The following is a 9,288-nucleotide window of genomic DNA, read 5'->3' as shown; positions in this document are numbered from 1 at the left end:
TTGAATACCCACAAAGGGTGGCTCTCCATGCCTTCCAAGTCAAAGCGTCAAAAACCCCTGCATTGGGGACCTTGAAGTACTATTTTCTTTCCGAAAGAGAGTGGGAGAGACAATAGAGCCAATAGAATGAGGTCTTATGTACATTAAGATCTTTGTTAACTATAGATTGGCCCAGAGTAGAATGATCAATTCTAGAGCCATCCACAACTTCATGATAGAGACCCAAGAGAAACACTTGAACACTTTCTAGCATCAAGACACTGGAACGATGAAACTGTCAATTTTGTAATTTTGTAGCCTTACCCATATCAAAAGTTTCAAAGAGAACATCGATCAAGTTGGAGACTTGGATTGAGCAAACCGATTTTATGATAATCAAGATAAATGATTTCAATGCCGTGTTAGGGATAGATTTTTTTTTTTCTTAAAGGAAAGGTCATTTGCATGCCCCAAACAAAATGCTTAGTGGTTATGAGGTCAAACCACACTATCATTCAGATCCATACTCGATAAACAAAAGGGTGAAGATGATATCGACTACTGAATTCATACTGGGAACTTTTGGTTAACTCATCCATGGGAGCATCATATAGGAACTGATTGCTCCCATGGATGAGGACTAGTTATGTTATTCACGTCATAAACTTAAAACGTATGGTAATAAAGAAGACACCAATAACAATGCGGCAACACGACCTCCTGCCATGATGAAGAATCTCATTACGAAGGAAGTAGAAGAGAGTTCGGTTGAAAGATACGACACATCAATAGATCAAGAAAAGACTTACAAAAGTTCTTGGTAGATCGGAAGAGATATCAAAACGCTGAGATCAGTTGGAAACACTTCGAGAGAGCTAAAGTCAACCTCCTTCTACATTGCTTAGTTTGTGAAGAGTTATTTGATAAAGACATCAACCAATTGAGTGGAGGAGAATATCACAAGCATGCTTGTCAAAGGTCTGTTACCTGTAGTCGCATTCTGGATGTCACTGTCATGTTTGTCCAAGGCGTGTTGTCTGTGGTCTCATGCTCGTTCCAAACCCGTTTTACTTGTTTTCACGGAGTTAGGTCTTTATCATTTCTATTATGTCAATTCGAAGGTGTACGACCGTTCACCAAAATCATGTTTATACCTACGAGGATCAAAATGCCTCAAAATGTACTATAGGGGGATGTGACAAGTTTTCAATTCTTCATATCCGGGTTATATGTAAATCCTAATAGTTGCTTAAGGCACCCAATCTGCCTATTCATAAGATATCTCTCTCTCATCCCTCACTTATTTTACCTTTTCATTGATCTCTCTCTCCCTCCATCCCTCCTAGATTTGTTGTCTCTACACCAATTAGATTTTAGTTCATTAATTTTAAGCGATAAAGTTTAGTTTACAAACTTTGAACTACTTCTAGTGTGGTTCAATGATTTTTACAAAAATAAAAGTGATAAAAGGAAAGAACCTAACATATAATGGGGTTCAATTTAATCAAAGGAGAAAAGAGATGTCTATTATAGTGATATAGATCTATCCCTAAGCGACAATAAAAAAAAATAAAAAAATAAAAAAAAAAGTCTATAAATGATTAAAAAAAAATTGTTGATAGATATAAAAACGGCATATTATCGATATACTTATCATTGATAGACTTTAAGACTTCGAAAAATATAATATTTGTAAATTATTTCTGTGTGAGCATTTATAAATTTATTGGATAGTTACAAATATGACAAACAATTTGGCCTCTCATTAATTGTGACACCTTTGCAAATAAAAAGTCACCAACTTTCTATTACATCACTAACAACGACATGATAAAAAGACTGAAAAATATATAATAGTGTTTTGTTGATTCTATCTTATAGAATGTTTTATTATTTTTATTATAATAGAGAATCGATATAGAATTGGTATCAAAAAAATATAAACACCTAGCAGTATTAGTAAATTGTTATTATTATAGTAGGAGGTTGAGAGGCCAATAAAACACATATTGTTACATTGCATAGTTCTTTAGTTGACCCAAACAATTAAGATTAAACATCCATTTTTAAAAAATAACGAGTGGGAACAATTAGGGTTTTTTCGTTAAAATCTTCCCATCCCTCTTTTAAGTTAAAACAAAATAAAATCATATTGATAAAGAAACTTTTTTTTAATTTAATAATTTTAAAAATGAGATGGAACCGTCGATCATTAAAATGACAATTAGTGTCTTATCTTATAAGATAGACTTAAATTTAAAAATGTTAGAAAGACAGAGTTAAATGATCATTGGATTTGATTAAATTTACCTACATGATATACCTAATTAAAAATGGTTAAACCATATAAAAACAATGATGGTTAAATAGAACAAGAATAAAGTTTTACTTGATAAGTTAAAATTAGAGTCAGGAAGGGTAAGTATTAACCTATAAATATCACTCCACACTTCTCCTATTTTCCTATCACTTCCTTCCTTTTTCTCTCTCTCATGCTTATCATGAACACTTGTATCATTAAGTTTTCTTTGTCTCTTCTTGTAATCTTACATGTTTTTCTTTCCCTTCAACTTTTGTTTTTTAACCATGCCTCAGCTGCTGAATTTACATTCAATATTGTTACTCTCGGAGCTAAGCCCGATGAAAAGACCGATGCCTCACCTGTGCTTCAAACGGCATGAGCTAAGGCCTGTGACTCATCTGAACCAGCCACTATTTACGTTCCCGATGGTATATTCTCCGTTCAAAGTGTGAGATTTAATGGGCCTTGTAAGAACAATGCTATTACTGTTCTCATTGAGGGAACTCTTGTGGCTTCCTCGAACATTCAAGTTTTAGCTAATTCGAGTTCTTGGATTTTATTTAATCACATAAATGGGCTATCCATTACTGGCGATATTATTGATGGGAAAGGAACTCCCCTATGGAATTGTAAACACTCAGGGAAGAGTTGCCCCATTGGAGCCCGGGTATGCAGAATTTAAGTTGGCTCCATATAAAAAAAATTTGAAAATTTTTCTTTAACTGAAATTTGAATGGATTAATTACAATATTATTTTAAATTTTTACTAATTCTCGCTTTTGATTGTTTTGAATTGATAGTCTTCAAATAAATGATGGAAAGAATTTGAACATCAATGGATTATTATCTTCAATTAACAGCCAATTGTTCAGAATTGTAATGAATCGGTGCCAAAACGTGCATATGACAAGAGTGAATGTCTTGGCTGCATGCGATAGTCCAAACACTGATGGCATCCATGTGCGACAATCATCAGATGTGACCATCCTCAACTCAAACATTAGAAACGGTGACGACTGCATCTCCATTGGTCCAGACACATCCAACATGTGGATCGAAAGTATTACATGTGGACCTGGACATGGAATCAGGTAACTAAAGATAGATTAGATGAACATGTTTAGAAATGTTTTTTAAAGGGTTTAAATAAATTTGTCACATTAATTTTTAGAAGATAATCTAAACGTTAAATTAAATTTGAATGATTAAAATATATTCTAAAGTTATTTTGAACGTGAGAAAAATGATTTAAATTATTTTAAAATTATTTTGGATAAAAATAGTTATATAATATATTAGGTTAGAGTGAGGAAATTAAAGGTTAGAAAACATTTGATATTTTGTTGAATGTGTTTTTAGCATTGGGAGCTTAGGGATGGAGGTTGAGGAGGATGGAGTGCATAACGTTACAGTGAAATCATCTACATTCACAGGGACTCAGAATGGAGTAAGGATTAAGTCTTGGGGAAGACCAAGCAATGGATTCGCTACAAACGTTCATTTTCAACACATTATTATGGATAATGTGAAAAACCCAATCATAATTGATCAAAATTATTGTCCACATCTCAAAGAAGGTCGTGGTGAGGTATATTTCTTCATTAATCTCATACATGTTAATTTTTTTCTAATTATATTTAAACTTAAATTTTATAAATACAATTTAAATTTTCAATTTTATAAATAACTGATTTATTTTATCTTTAATTGTTTGAAATTTGTTTGTGTTTAAGATGGGTGTTAAATTATTAGTAGTATTTTTTGGTACATTAAATTACTTTTATAGGTAATAAATTAGGGATGCTATTACTCTTGATGTTTTAAAGTGGTATGAAGCTTTTATGATTTTATTTTTAATTTATCCAAAATATCTAATATCATTGGAGATAATTGCTCTAACTTATATATACTATCTAGAAAATCTAAGACTATGCTTGATTTATATCTTATTATTTAATTCCTAATTTCTATTTTGTTTTATACAATGGTTTCATTGTTCTTCTTTATTTTAATAGGATTATGGAGTTAAAGTTAGCAAAGTAACATAGAAGACATCAAGAGAACTTCAGCCATTGAAATAGCAATCAATTTTGATTGTAGTCCAACAAATCATTGCACTGGATTAAAGCTAACTTTCGAGAATCTCATCGCTAAAGCTTCATGTAAAAATGCGGAAGGAACTACCTTTGGTGTGGTTGAACCTTCTAGTTGTTTAGCATCGACAAACTTTTATCCATATACTATAGACCCTTTAGGTTATTCTTAAACATGATCCACTTGTATGTCAATCACATGTGGGATAATATTAAACTTTAAATAAAATAATCAAAGTTATTATTAAAATTAAACAATTAATTACGAGGCTTTAAGGCATAAATCTTAACACTCTCGACCACCTAGATATTCTCACATTTTCTCCACGGTATATGTTACCCTAGTTTATTTGAGTGGCCTAGATCATAAATTGTAGCATCATGGTATCTACTTATTCAAACACTTGTTCTTAGCATGCCTTTCCTTATAAGGAATTTGAGTAGAGTCGGTCTCAGTCGAAGCTCTACTTGCTCAACCATCTCGTATAGTACAACTTCAGGTTTTAGGATCCATAATCTATCATCATGCAATAGACTCCAAGTTATTAGGTATTGTAACCAATTGTATCCTAATTAGTTCAAAAGACAGTGATTGACATATGCATATAATTTACATAAGGAGTGAGATCATGCCTACTAACCTTACAACTTACATACCTTGTCAAGCCGAGGTGAGCTTAAGTCAAGCTGCAGGCAATCATGGTCATGCTTGTCCAAGGTGTATTGCCTACGGTCACGTGTCAGATGTCCCAATCATGCTTGTTCATGTCGTGTCTGTCCACAACCGCATGCCCATTCCAAACCCCTTTACTTACTTTCAAGTTAGATAGACATTTACTACTATTGTTGTGTTAGTACGGGGGTGTATGACCCGGCAACAAAATCATGTCTACACCCGTCAGGGCTAAAATGCTTCAAAATGTACTATAAGGTATGTGACTAGTCATCAATTCTTACTATTCAAGTTATATGCTATCAAAGTTGTGGTTGTTGCTTATTTTCTTTTAGCCTATACTATTGCTTTTTTTTTTAAAAAAAAAAAAAAAAAAAAAAAAAAAAAAAAAAAAAAAAAGATCAATGCATTTCCTTCCTCACCATTTCTAAAACACTTTCTTTCAAACATGGCCAAGGTTCAATCAAACGTCTTAATTGTATATGACTTATGATTTTCATACGAATGACTTGTTCACTAAGTTAGAATAAGTGTCGCATAATCGCTATCCCACTGCCGCAATAGTGCGATTGTGATAAGTAGTATCAAAGCGAAGTTGGCTCCTTGAATCGTAGGACACAAACATGTTTGCTGCAAAAGAACTGGGCAAGTTCCAGACTAATCAATTGGTAAAGGTAAAAAATTAGTTACTCTGCCTAACTGAAATTCCTGATGAATTGGGGCTTTTAAAAGCTCGCATAAATTTTATTTTCGCTCAAGCTGATAGGATCAACGAGCTGGTAGGTTGCCTTGAGAAGCTAATGTCCATGTATTAATGGTTAGGGTCAAGGCCCCAAAATTCAATGCCACAAGTGCTAGTGGCTCAAGGGAGATAAGTCGATGGGCTCTGTTGCTTGGATGGAAGAACATATCAAGGGCTTAGATAATACTCAACAAGCGATCGTTCAAATTGTCTAAAAAATATCTAAAATTTTGAGAGTAGCTTTTGGAGTGGTTAGGGATGAAGTGGCAGATTTGAGCGCTAGACAAGTCCTCACCATGAGAGAAGTGGAGAATCAAGCCCTAGTTTAAGTTGTAGTACAATTCAACTAGATAAAGGTTTCGTAGCTCAAACCTTTTTATGGGGTTCGAGATGCCAAGGCTCTAGAGAACTTTATCTTTGACCTCGAATAGAACTTTCAAGCCAAAAATGTCGTAGCATAAGAAGTGAAAATTACATCGGCAAAAATTCATCTAGTCGATGATGCAATGTTTTGGTGGAGATCCAAGTACATCGACATTCAAGATGGTTGATGTATTGTGGACACTTGGGAGAGCTTAATGCAAGAACTCCTCTCTTAGTTCTTCCTAGAGAGTATCGAGATAATCACAAGAAGAAAGTTTGATTTGATTACCCTGCACAATGGATCCATCCTATGGGTGGGCATTGATTTTTTTGGTAGTCAGTGAAGCAAGCACGTACACCACAACCTTAGGTGACTACGTGACCTGTGGGGCGGGCCCACCTATTAGAGAGAGTTCTTTGAGGTAGAGCCTAGAATAAGACCTTTGGTCACATGAGTAAGGATTGAGACTTGATAACTCTAAACAGACAAGCAAAATATTCACAAAATAAAACAAACAGAATTTAAAACATAAAGTTCATACATAACTTATTAAGGTAAGGTACAAGCATGACTGTGACATCCCCCAACTTAATTAGTTAAAGTCCCTTTCTTCGAACTCTACAAATCTGAGGTGCGACTATCTTCAAGTCGTCAACACATTCCCGACTGATTTCTTCGTGCAACCGTCAAGATTTTGGTCCACCGAACTTGTGTGAGAAACCGCCATCTCCTCCTAATCACCCCTTTCTTGACGACAAATCGACGTTCCAAGTAACAAAGTCTGAAGTAAACCAGGCTCTGATACCACTTGTTGACTTCTGTCAATTGAGAGAGAAACATCCACGAAGTAAAAAACAGCCAAAAGGAAAACTTCTCCGAATAAGAAAATAACTGAAAACAAAGGGAGAGAAAATATTTGCACTGAAGACCCTATTGATTTAATTTCTTATTAGTTGAGATATTTAAATAACAATTTACATCTAAAAATGGAAAGATGTGGTAAATTAATTCAGACGCATTCAATGGAGGTGTACTTCCCACTCACTTTAATTGTGTGGGTTTAAAATTACCTAATAAAAAATAGTTAAATAAGAATTAGGGATTACTCTCACTGAAAGGTAGGGATTTACGTAACAGGTAGGGATTTATCTAACACCTAATTCCCTCGAAATCTAAATTGTTCTACCCTCGGAATCTAAATTGTTCTAATCTCAGCTTGATCATGACTTGATCAGTCATCACCAGCTTGAAACTTTAATGCTCTTCATTTGCGGTCTGCCCACTTCTTCATTCTTCTGGAGGGGTTCTCTAAGTACGTTCGTGCTATTTCGGAGGTTTGCTTTCACTCTTTGGTGAAGTTGTATGCTTGAGGGCTTCTCCCAGCATAAGGGTGGTCAATGACTTGGGGCATCAGTGGTTGTCTGTCGCATACTATTTCAAAAGGGGTTTTCCCTGTCGACGAGCTTTGTTGACAATTAAAGCTAAACTGAGCAACATCAAGCATATGAACCCAATTCTTCTGTCGCGCATCGATAAAATGACGTAAGAACTTCTCAATAATACTGTTGAACCTTTCTGTTTGTCCATCAGTTTAGGGGTGATAACTCGAAGAGACGTTTAGGCTCGACCCCAATAGCTTGAACAATTCAGTTCAGGTCCCTATGAATCTCGGAACACAATCGTTGACAATGCTGGTGGGAATGCCCCACAACTTGACTACGTGTGTCTGAAAAATAATTATGCGGTCGCTTCGGTCGAGCATGTCGGAACGGGACTGGTAGAGGTTCTAGTAGTTCCGCAATTTTGTTTCGTTCAACCTTGTCTTGTTGGCAGATAAGACAGGTCTTTGTGAACTGTATTGCATTGTTGTGGAGGTTCGACCAATACTACCCCTTTTTGGAGGGTATAGGTTCTCTGCCATCCGTTGTGGCCCGTCCATGTGTGTTGTGGCATTCTTTTAGTAGGAGTCTCCTCAAGTTCCCCGAACAGGGGACGTAGAGACAATTTCCTTTGGTGAAGAGTAAATTGTCTTCGACCCAAAACTGGCGAGTCTTCCCCTCTCTGGCTAACTGCATGATGGCTTGAGCGGCCGGGCCTTTGGCTAGATGTTCCTGGATACTTTCCCATATTGTTTCACTCAATTTACTTTCTTGTAGATGAGCTAACATGCACAGAGCCGCATGCTCGCTCTTTCGACTTAGAGCATCTGCAGCTTGATTTGCTTTACCTGGCCTGTGTTCGAACTTGAAGTCAAATTCTGCCACGCATTCCTACCGATGCGCTTGCTTCGACGATAACTTGAGTTGATTAAAGAAGTGACATATGAAGCTGTTGTCAGTCTTGACTACAAATTTGACTCTGTTGTTGTCAGTCTTGACTACAAATTTGACTCTGTTGTTGTCAGTCTTGACTACAAATTTGACTCTGTTGTTGTCAGTCTTGACTACAAATTTGACTCTGTTGTTGTCTGTCTTGACTACAAATTTGACTTCGAGGAGGTATTGTGTAATAGCCTAAAAATAAATAAACAAATAAAGAAATAAAAAAAATTTATAAAAAATAGTTAAAATAATAATAATAATAAATAAATAAAATAAATTAAAATTAAAATTAAAAAAAAAAAAGAAAAAAAACAACCATCCCCACTCTCTCCACTAACCTCTCATCCATTCCAACAAATTTTTCTCCTCAACCCATCCAAAGAATTGTCAGATAAAAAAAAAAAAAAGAATGGTCTATACCCAATTGAGATTCACCGTTTGATCAATAAGGTATATATTAAATCTTCATTTTCTTTTATCCTATTTTTTTAGAAATCACCACAAATTATAATTAGAATTTCATTAAATTATTACAATGGTCTAGCTTTGAGTTAGAAACTAAATGTAATTCATTGATACGATTCTAGTAAATCATCATAAGATTAGTAATATTAGATTAAATTTTTATTAGTAGCCAAAGAATAGATTAAAGACAGAATGACCAAGAAAACTTCTAATAGGAAATACTGAGATAAGGAAAGGAAGATTAGAGAATTAAAAACCACAAACTAAATATAGAGGGAAAGGTAAATACAGAGGGTAAAGACGAGTAGAAAAGCAGAGAATAACTTGAAATAGCTATATCTACTTTCTT

General features: G+C 34.8%; 1 pseudogene; it reads left to right on the top strand.

Moving 5' to 3' along the window:
• The first annotated feature begins 2,334 nt into the window (after positions 1 to 2,334).
• LOC111472217 lies at positions 2,335 to 4,547 on the top strand (annotated as a pseudogene).
• The last annotated feature ends 4,741 nt before the right edge of the window (positions 4,548 to 9,288 follow it).

The sequence above is a fragment of the Cucurbita maxima genome, unplaced genomic scaffold, assembly GCF_002738345.1.
Source record: "Cucurbita maxima cultivar Rimu unplaced genomic scaffold, Cmax_1.0 Cma_Scf00068, whole genome shotgun sequence".
In the NCBI taxonomy this organism is placed as follows: Eukaryota; Viridiplantae; Streptophyta; class Magnoliopsida; order Cucurbitales; family Cucurbitaceae; genus Cucurbita; species Cucurbita maxima.
The sequence above is the reverse complement of the archived record's forward strand: the minus strand, read 5'-3'. Positions and strand labels throughout refer to the sequence as shown.